Consider the following 18,530-nt stretch of genomic DNA (forward strand, 5'->3'; position numbering starts at 1 on the left):
CCGTAGTTAAACCTCTCTAACTGTTGGTACACCCAGCTAAGGGGTTAGCTTCAGTGGTCCAGTCAGTAGAGTAGAGGGGGAACTTAGTGCCCTGATCAAGCCTTGAGTGTTGTAGAGCTTGTTCCTGGCATAATTCCTTGTGGGCTGCAGTACCTGTAATCAGCCACAAGATGCCACTGTCCTGGGTGCAGATGTCAGGTTGAGTCTGCTAGCAGTGTTACAGACAGTGATGGGGTTAATGCTGTGTGATGACAGTCCACAGAGGGTGGGCACATTAGGAAAATCTCTGTTTAGTTTTGAGAATCAGGAAATGATGAGTAGTAAGAGATAGGACAGTGAACTGTACGGGCAGCCTGACTATATGGTGGCTGCTAGGGTAGACGGGAGCTCCATACCCTCAGACAGTGGGATCACCAGTGTAAAAGTCTCCCTACGCAAGAGTCCTGTTAGCCGGCCGGAGAAACTCAACAGAGGTATTGAGGACCCGGGGCACTTCTAGTCTGCAGGAAGCAGAGGAAGATAAATAGGACTCCAGACTAAGACCTGGGGGAGATATCGGATCCGGAACACTGTTGGTATTACAGAAGAGTCTCTTGGGCTAGAGATTAGAGTTACAGAGATGCTTCACTTAAAGAGGGAACCAGGGCTAAAGATGTTGCCAGCGCCTGTGAGGGAGATAATAACCTATCGGGCCTTATCCATTATATCTGCCTGTAAATACTGTACATATTCCTCTTCCCCAAGTAAACTCCAAGTTATGGTTGAGAACCTCGTGTCCTCTGAATTTATTGCTGCCCTGGTCCCAGAAGAGAAATGCCTGGAGACAGCCGCGATCAGATGGTTGGAAGTAAGTGGAGAGCACCACATACACAGCCACACATCAGAGGGAGGACACGTATTGTCTGTAGGGTGCCAGAGCGAGCAGGGGCTACAGCTCGCCCACGACTACCTCGCTGGGGCACCTTACATATATATACAAAGGAATTAGATCAAAAGCCTGAAAAAATATTAGATATGTACAGTATAAATGATGACAGTATGAAGGACTGGTAGTAGAAGCTGGTTTCTGAATAGCACTCGGAAACAGCTGGTAAGATAATCAAGCACCAAAGTTAAGTGGGAAGTGTGGCTAGACTTTGGAATGTATGTGTTAGAAGCCTGCGCTACTATCTAAACACTCAGGTGATAAACAGCCACCTGAGCTGGTCTTAATGGGAAGTTATCAGAAAATGCCCTTTTGTTTAAATCAGACTTTTGTATTAACTGTATTTTTTTATTTTTGCAATTTGTTTTACATATCACTGTATTAAAAATAAAAAATATAGAACTCATACAATTTTCACACTGCCCACTGGGGCTTTTTAAGACTCTAACGTTCTGTTGTTTCAGGAAACAACTCATGTACATTGGGTCTGGGTCTAACCATTGTGGCTGTCTCTTGTATTGAGATATGTAATGAGTCTGTCCAATGGTCATTGTGGAGGAGGAGAATGGTCAGTTTTGACATCAGGAAATCCTTGATAATATTCATGAAAGGACAGTAAGTATTAAAAAAGTGTAAAGAAAAAAGTGTAATAAACGCAGTGACCAGAATGAAAATTTAAAGATTACTATTTTTTGTAATAACAATTGTGATATGAAATTAAAAAAAACACTGCCAAATCAAATTTAAACAATAGGTCACTTTATGATGATAACTTCCCTTTAAAAGGCCTTGGATGATGACATCAGCGGAGCATCTCCCCACCCTCTTAAGGGCTCTTCTTAGGGTAGTCCATCAAAGAAGAAAGAGGATGCTTGGCATGAAACCTCTTAATTAAACTTGGAGCATTTAATGTCCTTTTTAGAAACCCAGCTTTTTTCTCTTTATCCCATTTTAACCTATCAATTAGAAAAGATTCTCATGAACCTTATTACAGTCCATAATTTAGTTGCTCTCATACTCCATGTCAGGATAAGTAGAGAAAGCAGGAACTGACTTAGTAGTAGAGGAGGACTGATGGAGGACTTAGAGGACCTGGTAAAGAGATATGAAAATCATTGGGAATCTTCAAATTGGAAGGCAGTTTCAAATGGAAAATGACCCTATTGATTTGTTCAATAATGAGAATGGATCAGTGAACTAAGGAGCCAGCTTCTTTCATCAAGTCTTTAGTCGGATGTTCTTGGGGGGAAAGCCAAACCATATCACCAGGAGAAATGTTTGAAACAGGTCGACTGTGTTTATCATCACTATTATTCGCTATAGCTGTGGCTGCAGCCAAACTGGTTTGCTCTTATGTCCATATGGCATGAATGTTCTGAGAGACACTTATTACAGCAGGAAATGGACTCTTGGATAATATTGGCACAGGAAGACGAGGATAACTACCATAGACTGTGACAAATGGAGATTTACCAGAAGACTCGGAAATGAAATTGTTATGGGCAAATTCAGCCAAGGAATAAAATCCAGCTGATTATTTTAATGAGAACTAGAGAAAATTGGAATTGCCAAATAGACTGATTAATCGACTCAGTTTTCCCATTACATTGAGGGTGAAAGGCTAAAGAGAAGTCTAAGGAGATTATTGCAGAGCGTCCATCCTCCAGAACCTGGAAAAAAATTGCACACCACAGTCAGACATTATACAAGCTGCAAGACCACAGAACCAGAACATTTCTTACAAGAAAAGTTGGGCTACCTGTGCAATAGGAGGAAGTCTAGGTAATGGAACAGAATAACACATTTTGGAAAAATTGTTTACCAGGACCCAGATGGTGGTGAACCCTGTGCCTCAAGAAAATCTGTAACAAAGTCCATGGGAATTTCAGCCCATTGTTCTTGTGTAATGGGTAGAGCATGTAAAGAACCAAGATGGGCTTGGCAAAAATATTTAAACTACTGTATGTCCACTGATGACAGGATGCCACAGACTTTTTAACATCTTATTTTCATTTAGGCCACCAATTGAAAGGGGAAAGGAATTCTGAAGTTTGTTTTAGTACTGGTTGTCCACAGAAAAGAGAAGATTTGGGCCCAAGTTACAACCTTCCTGCGATGTGAGATGAGAGACTGTTCTGTGGTGCCCCTGTAGGTTCAGTCGCCACAGAGGTACTGCATCTCACCCAGAGGTGTGGTATCTCACTCTCAGGTAAGGATGGAGTACTGCCCGGGGCCCAAACACCAGCATCCAACACTACACCACTCCAGACCAGCAGGAGGGGCAAGATGCACTGCTCCGCTGCTGAGCTCTGCCCCTGGCTGGCGTGGGGGGAACCAAGAGAGGGGGAACCATGTAGTGGGTGTGGGTGGAGGAAGCAGATCAGGGGAGCACTTGAGAAGGAGGATATAAAAAGGGGAAGCCATCTTGGGTGTGTGTTCAGTCAGAGGAGGACAGTGAAAGGAGCAGGAGTTCCGTAGGAGCTTTGCTCGGGAGGAGCGGGCCTGAGTGAGAGAGGCCCAGGAAGAGAGACTGAAGGGAAGAGAGGAGCAGGGAGAAAGGCTCCAGAAGGAAAGAGTGGATCCTAGGGGTACGGGAAGTGCTGGAGGCCACCCGTACGCCCAAATCTACCAGGAGTGGAAGGATCAGGCGGCAAAGGGGACCGGCCCCTAACTAGTGAGAATTGCAATATTCAGCTAGAAACCGGAGGCTTCTACATTTCCAGGGTGTAGTTGCAACAGCCGCAATTACTTGCCAAAAAGGTAGCCACACAGGATCCAGGGAAATCCAGGTTGCCCACGAAGATCTGAGGTTACTGGCTTGGGACACTGTTTGCGAGGCGCAGGGCAGGAGGGTGAGAGCCAGCGCAGGAAGACGACCAGGAGGGGCACACAGAAAGGGGTCCCGCTAAGTGCTCTTGAATTACCTGAGGGTTTGCTGAACCCTCCCTGAGTAAACACCGGACGACGTGGGTGGTTATGAACTGCAGTTGTAACCAGGAGCAACGTGATAATCGCGAGTAAACCCTGAAGATTGCACTGCACTGTCTCTGTGAATTATTGCTGCGCTATCATCCCCTGCACCACACTGCACAACAACAGTTACTTCATCATTAACCATCACTGCACCGCCCTGGAGCTTAGCTCTACCTGTGGAGAGCTGAACCAACTCTGCTGCATTACCAACAGCTCCAGAGGACCTGCTCCGCAGCGGCGGCTCCATATAGCCGCATACCACAGGTGGCGTCATGAACATTAAACATAAAAACTATAATCCTTTTCTTTAAAACCACTTTTATTGACCGCCCTGGGTCATGGACCGGGTCAACGCCACTGTGACATCTACCCTAGCAACGACCGGCCCAGCTACCAAGTACCCCATGACCCAGGGGGCTCGTCAGTTCTATAGATAAAAAAATTCATTCAAGGAGAGACAGAAACAAGAATTTATTGAGGTTCAATTAAATGGGAGGGTGCATCTTCAGAGGCATCACATGGATCAAATGACTTGGAAGGGCATTAGCCCAGCAGCTTTTCCCGGATGATGAGGATGAAGTCAAACTACAAAAAGAAGAGTGACTATCAATGTTAACATAGTTTTTGCTTACAGGCTGACTGAAAATGCCTCATATTTTTTCCAGATGAACTACCACTTGGGAAAATTTTTAAATCCAACAGATTGTAGCCAATCCAGAACAGCAGAAACTTTCTATTTGTCCACGCACAGACCTCTAAATGAGATAATGTATCTGAGAAAAAGTAATTCATGACACTCAAAGAGACATTTTTCTAGCTTGGCATCAAGATTATTTTGTTGCAGTCTCTTAAATGTAGTGGACAAAAAGTCGGTGTGAATCCAAGTCCTTGAAAATTAGGATGTCATCTAGACTAAAACATACTTGTAGAACATCACAAAATATTTAATTAACAAAATGAAATGAATGAAACGTAGCTAGTGCATTGCATGATCTTGAAGAATGAGAAGATATTCATAGTGATCTTCATGTCTTACATTACTCACCCTATTGTTGCTAATTAAGTTATAGACTTCACAGAGGTCTAATTTGGTAAAGATGGAAACATCTTTAATCTGATCACAAAGTATAAAGATGAAGGTCTATCAAAGTGATATTATTTAAACCACAATAATCAATGCATAGTCTCAGAGACCTAACTTTCTCCTTTATGAAGAAGCAACCTTCACTGGCGGGAGTAGACCTCCAGATACATCCCCTCTCCAAATTTGCTTTAATGTAAGTGGACATTTCTTCAGCGTCAGAGAGAGATAAGCGATAAATTCTATTTTGAACTCTATTTAAAATGTAAGTCCAATCGAGTAGCAAGAGAAATCAAATAATCAAGGGAAGACAGCAAATCTCTATCAGAAAGTTCATCCTTAACCTGGCTAGACAGATCAATGTAGAAGAGCATCATTATTCCAGGCCAGTTCTGATGACAAGGCTCAGAATTAGTTGACATAACGTCCCGTAGAGATGGACCATTGTTTAAGCCAGCGTGTTGAGCCAGTGGCTGTGTGGATACAACCTGGTTCAAATAAAAAATATCCCTTTAGGGGTAGTAGCAATGGGTTTAGTGTTTGGAATTTGAAGAAGCAATGGCTGTGCTTAGTTTAGCCTAAAAAAAAAATCTCTTACTTTGAGGGGCAGTTTCAGGTTTGAAACTTATATGTACCTGTGACTCCTTCATCAGTACTCCGGTGTCTTCAAGGGACCAGGCTCTATTCACTTTTCCTGCATTATACTAACCTCGCTGCAGCCAGGGTCTCTCTAGTGTCTCTGTAGGGATATGCACTAGTAATTCCCTATTCTATAGATCACATTGATCATATTCATATTTACACTTACAGGTGTCCAGGGTTTTCCCATATAAACCAAACGTTCTCCCTGTATGCAAGCGCGGCAGTATACTCTATTTATCATTGTTACTATTTTCAGGCAGTGGGATCACACGGAGCCTGCTTTACTACCAGTGACTCGCACAGGGGAATGGGGATGACTCGGTACCCGGGCCTTTAGCCTGGCCTTTAGGGATGTCGCGGTGGTCGACTCCCGGGCCCGTACCCTGGGGTCTCTCCTTAAAAAGGGCGGATAATTTGTTAAGTTTATAAAAGTTTGTGACGCCACCTGTGGCTTCTGGTGAGGATCACCAGTGCTGCGCAGTCCACTGAGGCCGATGATAAGGCAGCTCGATGGTATAGCTCCCCACAGGTGGAGCTAGGCCTCAGGGCAGTGTATGACGGGGAATGCAGGGCAGGCGAGTCCGAGCCGGTTCAGAGCAAGAACAGGGACATACACGATAGTCACTTCAGTACCTTTTACTGATGGAAATTCAGGCATGTCCCGGAGCACTGTAGGGTGAAGGGTGCATGTCAGGATCCTCCCCAATGAGCGGGTTTTGGGCCTCCTGTTCCTTGCCTCTGCGTAGTAAGTTTCTGACCTGCCTAGAGCTAGGCCTAAATTTGTCTCTGTCCTGCGCTAGCTGACCTTGTGGTAGGGCCTTTCCTTGGAGTACACGCTCTTCAGCTTGCAGGGCCTATGTGTCTCATGGCTCTGTTACGTATCAGCACTTTAGCGATCCTGGGACTTGTAGTTCCCCAGGAATTCCGGTTATATCTTACTGGGTCATAGAGATCCCGGTAAACTTCGGACCCGGTGTCCGGTAAATTCTTCGGGGTGAGCAAGTTAAGCTCCTCTGCCCCCTATGTACTAACTCTCCACTCACCTTCGGCCTACTTGGGCCCTCACTAGGCTACTCACACTAACGGCAGCTTGCTGCGCTTCACCGATCTTATGGCGCCGGCATACCTAAAGCTCACTTCTCTGAGCTATACGGAGTCTGGATCTGGATAAGCTCCACTGCAGGATAGCAATTGCAGGAGCTCAAACAGGCTTTTGTCCTCTGAGCTAACTCTTCGCAGGCTGTACTGGACTCACTGCTAAACCAGACTGAACTAGACTCTGTCTCCAACTCTGACTCCAGTCTAGACTAACTCCCGAATAGACTAACTGCTGCCTGGCTCCACCTTCCCTATTTATCCCTAATGGGCTCCCTCTGGTGGTCTGAGGTGGAAGGTGGAGATGTGTGAATGGTTATGGGGGCCTCTTGTGGAGGAATCCATCAATACACCCTTCTAGTATCTGTGATACCAAGCGCAGCTGGGCGTCACACCAGCAGCTGCATACATTTTATACAAGTACAGCGCGAGTGGGTGGATATTTATACATGAAGTTTCAGGTTTGTTGTTATATTCATTGGTTCCTTTCCAGCATCAGCGGGCCAGCATGGAATATGATGGACCGAAAGGTGATGTTTGGCTGTACAGTGAAAGTGGCCAGAGCACAATATAGAACATTATGGACAGCAACCGAAGTCATATGATCATCTTTGTTAAGCAATGTGTAAAATAATGCTGCCCATCTTAGATGATTTGCCTGCAATAAATCGCAACGTATTTGAATTGCACTTGAGCACCACAACCACACCATGGAGCAATGGAAGAAAGCGACCTTGTCTGATATTTTACATCATGTGGATTTCCAGGTAATGACACCAGAAGGCAGTATAAGAAGAAGACAAACCGGCTGCAGTGATGAAGCAATGTTCTGCTGGGACACCTAGCATCCAGAAGCTATGACACAACCTACCTAAAAATTGTACAGATCAAGTACCCCTCTTCATGACAGTGGGGGTCGCTAAAGGCCATGACCTCAGCCACACTGCAACAATTATTCAATAACTATCAAAATATTCATATAGCACGTAATATATTTCCAGGTTGGGGACATAACACTAGTTTTGTGTTCCCCCTATAAGTGAAGAAAGATGAATACGCGTGGATGTACTCCTATAGAGTACTTGAACCCAAAGACACCATTAGTGGAGTAGCCACAAACCACCAAAAAACCTTAAAATAAATTTTTAGTGAAACATAATTAAAAGAAAAGGTACAGGCATAATATCATGGTTTAATAAAGAGAAAAAAGTGATGGAGGAATATCGATATCCCATAACACTGATAGATAAAGCATGATTACATCGAATTCATGTTGTAATAGTGTGGTGAGCAAGTGCAGAGAGTTCACTAGGTCATGTGACATATATTGTTATTGAACATGAATGCCCATGTACACACACACATAACAGAGGAAGATGTATACATTAATGCCAGGTGCACTGCTTTCCCATGGTTTATCAGGGTTGATGGACTCTCCTCGCCGCCCTGACTGTAGATAAGGTCATATGAGCTTTTCTGTCTTGAGCAATGTGTAAATCCGTGTGCAGTCAACATCCGCAGGCACAGACAATGGAGAAGATGGAGAAATTAAGCTCTCCATCTTCACACCTGTGGTCTGATTCTCTGATATGACATAATCGGATCACAGTAAGATGACACTCGGCTCAGACTCTGACAGGGTTTGATCTGAGTGATATTACCATCATCTGCCCGATTCTCTCACTTGAGAGGATTGACGCTTGTGAGAGCGAGCCCATAAACGTAATTTCATCCAGCATCATGACAACCTGCACAACACAGTCCTGCATACACTGAGGCCCCTGATCATGTGACCCCTGACTCCTCCCCTCCTGTGACATCATCACAGGTCCTGTAAGCACAGAACAGCCATCTAGTGTGCGGCTCTGAAGGTGGAGGTATGTGGAGCTTCCCCATTACTGGGCGCAGGGAACATTAACCTCTTTAATACTGTCTAGTGTCACATTCCAAGACCCATTACATTTTTATTATTCGCCAGTGCCATTCTAGGGTACTTATTACTTACCGAATAAAGGGAACTTATCTGGACCCCCAGACTGTTAACTTTATCCGTCAGAACCCTATTCAAATATCATTAATCAAGTGCTGGCTGTTCCTTAAACATCTGTTTACATCAGGGATGTCAAACCCAAAACACACAGAGGGCAAAAATGAAAAACTTGGACTAAGCTGCGGACCAACCAGTATACAGTATAATGGGCCCCAAATAGTCCTCCATACAGAATAATGGGTTCTACATAGTCCTCCATACAGAATAATGGGTCCTACATATTCCTCCATACAGTATAATTAACCCCACATAGTCCTCCATACAGTATAATGGGCCCCACAAAGTTCTCCATACAGAATAATGGCCCCACATAGGGGTGGTGGTTCTGGTGCCAGTATTCTGTATGGAGCGTTCTATGGGGGCCAGTATTCTGTATGGAGCGTTATATGGCGGCCAGTACACTGTGTGGAGCGATTTGCCGGTTTCTGAGCTATTGTGGAATTTACAATAGATATCACTCATGTAATGTAAGAAGTGAAATCTTTGCATTGTACTATATATATATTTCTCTTCGGTATCTGTGACCATAGCTTGCCCCCCCCCCCCAGTTTTAATCCTGGGTACGCCCATGACTCTGACCATGAGCTAGATGAGGGTGAAAGTGTTAGCCTATTATTACCTGAGGAGAAGAAAAATATTATTTCTTATCAGAGAATACAGATACGCTTCTGCAAGCAGTAAGAAGCACTATAAAAATTGAGGAGACCCATGAATCCCTGTCAATCCAAGATGAGATGTTTGGGGGCTTGAGAACCTGGAGGAATAGGGTTTTTTCAGTTAATAAATACATCAGAGCACTGGTTCTGAAGGAATTTCAAAGCTCTCCGTAGCATTGGCGTCTCTGCCCCCTGCCAGGCAGAGACGCCGTCCCCCTTACCGCCGCGCTCCTGGTCCGGCATCTTCCGGCCTCCCTGCTGCTGCTGCTGGTGCACGCAGCTTCCTGGGCACTGTGCTTAGGGCGCGCGCGCTCCCTCTTAAAGGGGCCGCACGCTCTGTCCTAAAAAGTCCCCGGCCAATGGCTGGAGGACTTTCTCTATTTAAAGCCCTCCTCCAATATGGAGGTGCCCATGCAAGGTTGTTGCTCTGTGATTCTTACTGTTGCTTCAGCCCTAAGGTCCCTCTGCAAGTCAGTCCTGTGCGCCAGTCTGTTCTTCAGTCCAGCCCGCCAGTCTGACTACTATCCAGCCTGACAGTCTGTCTACAGTTCAGTCCGCCAGTCTGTCTATGGGCTCAGCCTGCCTGCTTACCTGGAAGCACCGGCCTGTTACCTGCCGTGCCCGCCAGCCTACTTACCTGGAAGCACCTGCCTGTTACCCGTTGTGCTCGTCAGCCTGCCTACCCGGAGCACCCGTCTGGCTATCAGCTGAATCAGCCTGCTTGTCTACCCGGACCACCCGTCAGCCTGCCTGCCGTGCTCATCCGCTGTACTGGTCAGTTCCTGACATCTGACCCGTGGGAGTCACCCGCTCTCATACAAGGTCAGTCCCAGAGTGGCACCTGGTCCCCCTGCTCGGTCCCTCCCTGGTTCACGGAGTCAATAGAGCCGCCATGCGACCTTGGTCAGACCGAGTAGGTACTTAGTCATGCCCCTCTGGTCCCTCCTTGCACCACAGCACAGAGATTCCACCACCCGGATCCGTAACAGTTTGCACTGGCCATGGAACCCGGTGGCCCCCAGGCTCATTCGCTCTCTTACCTGTACAAGGAGGTTTCTCGTCAGAGATCTCAACAGGAAACTATCCTGACCTAACTGCGGTCTGTCAACTCCCGCCTGGACACGCTGCCCACCTCATCTGTGTCCGTCTCGAGCCGAGCGGCACCCGCTCCGGCGGCGCCTCAGCCTACTAGTGCCATGGCATCCAGCTCTGGTCCCCGGCTCTCTGCGCCCTCACGCTTTGGTGGTGACCTTGTCTTATATCGGGGTTTTCTAAATCAGTGCACGCTGCACTTTGAACTCCTGGCACATCAGTTTCCCTCCGACCGGGCCAAGGTGGCGTTCATCATGTCCCACCTCATGCCGGGGAGGCACTGGCATGGCTAAACCCTCTGTGGGAGAGAGGGAATCCCCTGGTGTCCGATCTTCCGGCTTTCCTCACTGCCTTCCGGAAGGTCTTTGATGAGCCCGGACGAAAGACTTCTACTGCCTCCTCACTGCTCCGTCTCTGCCAAGGGAGTCTCACCGTGGGCCAGTATGTCATACAGTTCCGTACCCTCGCATCTGAGCTTGCCTGGAACAACGAGGCCCTGGTGTCCACCTTCTGGGAGGGTCTTTCCGGACGGATTAAGGATGAGCTAGCCGGTCGTGACATCCCTTCCACCCTGGACGACCTGGTGTCACTAGCTACCCGGATTGACATCTGTTTTTTGGAGCGAGCTAAGGAGACTACCCTGGAGAGAAGATTTCCGCGTCTCGCTCCTGTATTCCAAAAGCCTGCCTCCCAACCAGCAATTCCCCGGGCACGCTCGCCTGAGCCCATGCAAATTGACCAAACCAAGGTGGTCAAGTCTCGCCAGGAGACGCGCCGAGCCGAAGGGACTTGCTTCTACTGTGGCAGTAAAGAGCATCTGATCCGTTCCTGCCCAGTGAAGCCGGGAAACTCCAGTGTCTAGGACCGCTCGGAGAGGTCGTCCTAGGCAAGAGTAACTCCTCTCCATCCTTGACTCTATCTGTTTCTATTTCCAGTGGTGAGACCCGCTTCTTTGAGCCTGCCCACCTGGATTCCGGAGCCGCAGGGAATCTCATTTCTCAGGCACTTATGGAGCGGTATCAGATTCCTACCATACGTCTGGCTGAACCATTGGCAGTCGCTTCCGTGTATGGGAGACTTCTTCCGGAGACCATCTTGCTCGTCACAGAGCCTTTAACCCTTCAGGTGGGAATGCTGCACTCGGAGAGGATGTGGCACCCTGCTACCCACAGGTACCACAGGACCCAAAAGGGTGCATGGACGGACTTCTCCACAAGAGGCCCTTACTACACACAGACACCTCCACCCTTCCACCTCATACCACCAGAGGGAGCCCTGTTAGGGATATATATACTGGGGGTGGAGTTAGGTAGGGAGAGTGTGCTGGCACTTGAGATCAGTGAAGAGGCAGCACCTGTTGAGCTTCTGTGCTGAGGGCAAGCCAAGGCCTAAAGCACGTGCTGAAGCCTGAGGACCTAGAGCATGGCCGGAGGCAAGGAGATGAGAGAGGAGTTAAGGGGGCAGAGGAGCATCTTAGGCTCACCCCAGAACACAAGCCGCCTGTGGGGAGCAGAGATATCTCAGCTGCCATCCCATCACCCCCGGAGGGCTGCAGCAGCGCAGGTACCCATTACCGGAAACCACAGGTGGCGTCACGAGACAAAACTGTTATTCATCCCTTCAAATAACAAACCCCTTTTAAAGAGTGACCCCAGGGTACGAGCCCGGGAGCCGACTGCCGTGACATCCCACAGAAGGACAAGGCCTGGGTACCAAGTTTCCCCCATATCCCCCTGGGTGAGTCAAGGAACTCCTTTCATGTGCTGTCCGGTCTCTCTCCCTACCTCTTGCTTGGTCTACCCTGGTTACAAAGACATGAACCCGTCCTTAATTGGCGATCTGGTGAGGTGCTCCGTTGGGGGCAGGATTGCCATGAGTCCTGCCTGGTTCCGGTTCGTCCAGCTCGAACCCCGTTTACTCCGGCTAATCTACCTGGTCTGCCGACACCTTACTGGTCCTATACTGACGTCTTCGACAAGAAGGAAGCCGAGACACTACCACCTCATAGGCCGTATGATTGCCCAATCGACCTGGCACCCGGTGCTTCACCTCCCCGCGAGCGTATCTACCCCTTGTCGCTGGCTGAGACCTGGGCCATGTCTGAGTACATAGAAGAGAATATTGCTAGGGGATTTATCCAGAAATCTACCTCCCCGGCTGGAGCAGGATTCTTCTTCGTTAAGAAGAAAGACGGCTCACTACGTCCATGTATCGACTACAGGGGTCTTAACCAGATCACCATCAAGAATAAGTATCCCCTGCCTCTCATCTCGGAGCTGTTGGACCGCCTTAAAGGCGCGAAGATCTTCACCAAGCTCGATCTTCGTGGGGCGTACAATTTGGTCCGGATCCGCCAGGGAGACGAGTGGAAGACGGCATTCAACACCTGAGACGGCCACTATGACTATCGCGTGACGCCCTTTTGTCTCTGTAATGCCCCAGCCGTCTTCCAGGAGCTGGTTAACGACATCTTCCGTGATCTCCTGTAGTCTTGCGTGGTGGTGTACCTGGACGATATCTTGGTCTTCTCTCCGGATCTGCCCACACACCGGAGGGATGTTCGTCAGGTTCTGCTAAGGCTCCGGCAGAATCGCCTCTACGCAAAATTTGAGAAATGTCTCTTCGAGCAGACTTCCCTTCCGTTCCTGGGATATATTATCTCTGAGATTAGTCTTCGGATAGACCCTGAGAAGGTTTCTGGCGTCTTAAAGTGGCTCTGACCGGCGGGGTTGAAGGCGATTCAGTGATTCCTGGGCTTCGCAAATTATAACCGCCTCTTCATCCCTCATTTCTCCTCCCGGACCGCTCGCATCTCAGCTCTCACCCGTAAGGGAGCAAATCCCAAGGAATGGACTTCCGAAGCGGAGGAGGCCTTCTTCTCCCTCAAACAAGCCTTCTCTTCCACCCCTGTGGTGCACCGTCCAGATTGCAACAAGCAGTTCTTCCTGGAGGTTGATGCTTCCTCCTCCGGAGCCGGAGCGGTGCTCACCCAGAAATCCCCGTCCGGGAGAATGGTAACCTGCGGCTTCTTCTCCAAGCTCTTCTCCTGGTCCGAGCGCAACTACTCCATAGGAGATCGTGAGCTGCTTGCCATCAAATTGGCGCTGGAGGAGTGGCACTTACCTGCTGGAAGGGGCTAAGCACCCAGTGGTCATCTACACTGACCACAAAAACCTGGCCTATTTACAAAACTCCCAAAGACTCAATCCGCGTCAGGCCCGGTGGTCTCTGTTCTTTGCCCGATTCTGCTTTACTCTACATTACCGGACAAGAACATTAAAGCCGATGCTCTATCCCGCTCATTCCTGTCTTCCAACCAAGAGGAGGAGCCTCTGCATATCATAGACCCCTCCAAAGTAATGACTATGGCTCCGTTTGACCTGTCTTGTCTTCCACCCGGTAAGACCTTTGTAGCAGTTCCGGATCGTAAGAAGGTTCTTCTCTGGGGCCATTCATCCAAACTAGCCGGCCATGCTGGCCAGAGGAAGACCTTCCTGCTCATCGCCTGATATTACTGGTGGCGTTCCCTACGCAAGGATGTTGCGGATTTCATCACGGCTTGTTCCTCTGTGCCCGTAACAAGGTTCACAGGCATCTTCCAGCCGGCTGTCTCCTTCCTCTTCCCGTACCTTCTGCTCCGTGGCAACACATTGCTATGGACTTTATTACGGATCTCCCTGGTTCTGCCGGTTGTACTATCATTTGGGCGGTCGCTGATCGCTTTTCTAAAATGGCCCACTTCATCCCTTTGCCTGGTCTCCCGTCTGCATCTGTGCTGGCTAAGAACTTCATCCATCACATCTTTCGTCTCCACGGCCTACCCCTCCACATTGTGTCTGATCGCGGGGTCCAGTTCACTTCGCGCTTCTGGAGAGCTACGTGTAAGCTGCTGGATGTCTCCTTGGATTTCTCCTCTGCTTATTATCCTCAGTCCAATGGTCAAGTGGAACGTATCAACCAAGTCCTTACCAGCTTTCTCCGGCACTTCGTCAACGCTCACCATAACGATTGGGTTGAGCTCTTACCATGGGCCGAGTTCTCCTATAACAACCATGAGAGAGAGTCTTTTTCCAAATCCCTATTCTTTGTGGTCTACGGTCTACACCCCCGGATTCCGTTTCCCGTCTCCACTTCAGTGGACAATCCTGCCGCGGAGTCTCTGGTCAGCGAATTTTCTACTATTTGGGAAGACACTAGATCCGCAGTTCTTCAGTCCTCCGAGCGGATGAAGAAACATGCTGATAAGAGACGTCTGGATCCGCCTCAATTCCGTCAGGGAGACAGGGTCTGGCTCTCCTCCAAACATGTTGGTCTCAAAATACTATCGTATAAGTTGGGTCCACGGTTCATCGGTCCGTTTGAGGCTCTCAACCAAATCAATCCCGTGGCTTACAAACTAAAACTCCCGGCCATCTTACGGATTTCCAACTCCTTCCACGTATCTCTCCTCAAACCAGTTGTTCTTAATTATTTTTCTGACAATCCAGGTACCACCGCAGCTGCGGTCTCCGCTGAGGACTTCTATGAGGTAGAGAACATTTTGGCTACCAAAAGGGTAAGAGGAAAAACTTTTTTTCTGGTGGATTGGAAGGGGTTTGGCCCAGAGGAGAGGTCTTGGAAACCCAGGGAGAACATCCAGGCCCCTCTTCTTCTTAAAGAATTTCTTGCATCGGCGTCTCTGCCCCCTGTCAGGCAGAGACGCCATCCCCCTTAACGCCGCGCTCCTGGTCCGGCGTCTTCCGGCCTCCATGCTGCTGCTGCTGGTGCACGCAGCTTCCCGGGCACTGTGCTTAGGGCCAATGGCCAGAGGACTTTCCCTATTTAAAGAACCTCCTCCAATATGGAGGTGCCCGTGCAAGGTTGTTGCTCTGTGATTCTTACTGTTGCTTCAGCCCTCAGGTCGCTCTGCAAGTCAGTCCAGCCCGCCAGTCTGACTACTATCCAGCCCGACAGTCTGTCTACAGTCCAGTCTGTCTATGGGCTCTGCCCGCCTGCTTACCTGGAAGCACCTGCCTGTTTCCTGCCGTGTCCGCCAGCCTGCTTACCTGGAAGCACCTGTCTGTTACCTGCCGTGTCCGCCAGCCTGCTTACCTGGAAGCACCTGCCTGTTACCCGTTGTGCTCGTCCGCCCTACCTACCCGGAGCACCCGTCTGGCTATCAGCCGAATCAGCCTGCTTGTCTACCCGGACCACACGTCAGCCTGCCTGCCATGCTCATCAACTGTACCGGTCAGTTCCTGCCATCTGACCCGTGGGAGTCACCTACTCACATACAAGGTCGGTCCCAGACTGGCACCTGGTCCCCCTGCTCGGTCCCTACCTGGTTCACGGAGTCGATTGAGCCGCCGTGCGACCTTGGTCAGGCCGAGTAGGTACTTAGTCACGCCCCTCTGGTCCTTCCTTGCACCGCAGCACAGAGGTTCCACCACCCGGATCCGTAACAGTCTCTTTCCCTTCAAACCCGATGATGTCAAGATATGGGAAGAGATTCTAAAAAATCATATTCCGGTGGCCAAAGTAGCAAAGAAAACCTTAAAAACATTTCAGTATTCCTCGAGCCTCAAAGATCCTATGGATATGAAATCGGAAGGTTTACTTAAAAGAGCCTGGGTGACCTCTTTCGCCATTATTAGAGTCAACATAACTGCCACCTCAGTAGCTAGACCAATGCAATTATGGATGGATGAATTATATAGCCACTCGAGGAAGAAAACTCAGAGAGGATTGGAGTATTGGAATCTCTGCCCTTACTGACAGGGTCCTTTTGGTTCGTTGCAAGGAATGATCCCCATTGTGATGCACCAAGATGCACTATATGGCTTAAAACATGGTTGGCAGATAACTTATTTAGTCTTCTCTTGGTTCTGAAACAATGATGTTTGTTACTATGCTAATTGCATATTGTGCTAAAGCCAGCTAGATGTTTATTTACAAGAGCCCCTGTTATACCAACTATGTAAATTGATTAAATGCTCAAACAATGAGGCCTGAGCCCTGTGGAATAATACCCTTCTTAACCCTTGACCTGTGGATGTGTACTTGAAAGGAATCAACGATCAGATAGACTCTTCAGGAAAGCATCTTATTAGCATGGCTCGATCCAGAGAGACACAGATTTGGATTCTACATGATTCAGGCCTAAGGATATATACGACTGGAAGGATACGGATCTGCTCCATTGACCATCAGAGAACACATGGATACATTGGGGGAGACCAGATTGGGACGATGAAGTCATCTGGGCCCATGGCTATGTTGTTTGGGGTTGCCAGGTGGGACCCTCCGGTCTCCTGGTCTTGTACCTTGATGGACAGTCGGCTTCCTAAGCTTGCCACTATCTCCTCTCTGTGGGGGCCCGACAGAAGCAGAGGACCACTGGTTGAGGTAGTTGGCCCTGGAAGTCCCAAAGTCACAGCTGTTCTTTTCCCTGGCGGGCCAGCGGAAGGGTGAGACAGTGTAATTTTGCACCATCTTGGGTATTTGCTGGGACTGCTCTATGTGTTTATTGTCCATTTGATGGTTCAATAAAGTATTGCCACACTGTTTACCATCACCCTGTGTTGTCTGAGTAGCGTTCTGCCCATGGAAGACCCCGGGTCTTCACTCGTGGCTTAAGAAAGATATTTTGATCACCCCGTATCTGGACGACTTTCTTCTTTTAGCAGACTCGTCACAACAACTGAGGGTCCATCTAGCTACAACCATCTCAGTGTTAGAAAGCCTGGGGTGGATTATAAATTGGGAAAATCAGTCCTCAGGCCAGTCAGAGAAAAATAAGACGTTCATCATTCCTCCCAGAACAGAAACAGGCGGAGATCAGAGCAACAATTTAGTCCTTTCAAAAGAAGGCATCAATATCTCTCAGAGAGGCAATGAAAGTCCTAGGTCTAATGACCTCTTGTATATCAAGCATTCAGTGGAGCCAATTCCATATAAAGGAAACCTATCAAAAGCCTCATTCAATACAAGCGGCACTTCCCTATAAACAACAACACCCTATAAATTTATGGAAGCAGAACCAATCAATCAATAATAAGGGGGATGCTAGTAGAAAAATTCAAAAACTCATCATATCTCACTCCACCACTAGAGGGAGCCCATAGTATATAAAAACATCAATAGAGTAGGTATAGTGTACAGTGCACAAAGTAACAAAATTCATTAATTCCATCACCCTGGAAGAAGCATTGTGCAAAACGCGCGTTGGGGCCAGTAATTTATCAACTCAGGTCATATCTGCTGTCCTCCTTACTCCACTATATGCACTTTATACTTCTCTATTCTAAGCATTAATGAATTTTGCTTCCATAAATTTATAGGGTGTTGTTTTTTTTTCCATATAAAGGACTTGCAACAAGCAAACTTATTTTCCTGGGATGGACAGCCATGCAGTCTGGACAAGAAAATAAGGTTATCGACAGAAGTAAAGGAATCTTTGAATTGGTTGACCTCTCCAATTAATCTTCAGAGGGAGAAATCATGGATTCCATCCCCATACTTGAAGGTCAATACCGATGTGATCCGCAGTGGTTGGGGAGCACACGTAGATATCCAATATCTTCAGGGCACTTGGCTAACATCAGTTCCACCCAGATCCTGGAGACCTGTGGGAGATGTTACAAAGGTATTGGCTCATTCTCAGAAACCAGGATGTCAGAATGTTTCTCAGACAACATCACTTCGGTTTCCTTTCTTCTTCATTAAGGGCGTCTGAACCATCCCCATCTTCAGTCCTTAGCCTCATGAATATTCCGCTGTGCAGAAAGGACAGTTCTCTAAATGTCAGCAGTACATATGAAGGGGTCACAGAATCAGGTTGCAGATTTCCTCAGCATAGACATCAGAATAGGCTCTGAACTTGGAGGCATTCCATCAGTTAACCCAGCACTGGGGTATCCCTCTGGTAGATCTGTTTGCCTCCTGGAAGAATACTAAGGCGGAGAAATTATTTTCCTTAAATCAAGGGGACAATCCCGCTGGAATAAATGCCTTGTCCCAGAACTGGGACATGGACCT

At 48.1% G+C, this 18,530-nt stretch overlaps 1 protein-coding gene across 1 annotated transcript in view; it reads left to right on the forward strand.

Moving 5' to 3' along the window:
• Nucleotides 1–8,514: 8,514 nt before the first annotated feature.
• Nucleotides 8,515–18,530, forward strand: part of LOC141271471 (uncharacterized) — a 62,445-nt gene continuing 52,429 nt past the window's right edge. The window contains exon 1 of the mRNA XM_073681540.1: nucleotides 8,515–8,593. The gene's annotated coding sequence lies outside the window, so the exon portion shown is untranslated. The remainder of the gene's footprint in view (nucleotides 8,594–18,530) is intronic.

This window comes from Phyllobates terribilis, unplaced genomic scaffold (genome assembly GCF_046119375.1).
Source record: "Phyllobates terribilis strain yellow unplaced genomic scaffold, ASM4611937v1 Scaffold_5__5_contigs__length_657084704, whole genome shotgun sequence".
Classification (NCBI taxonomy): Eukaryota; Metazoa; Chordata; class Amphibia; order Anura; family Dendrobatidae; genus Phyllobates; species Phyllobates terribilis.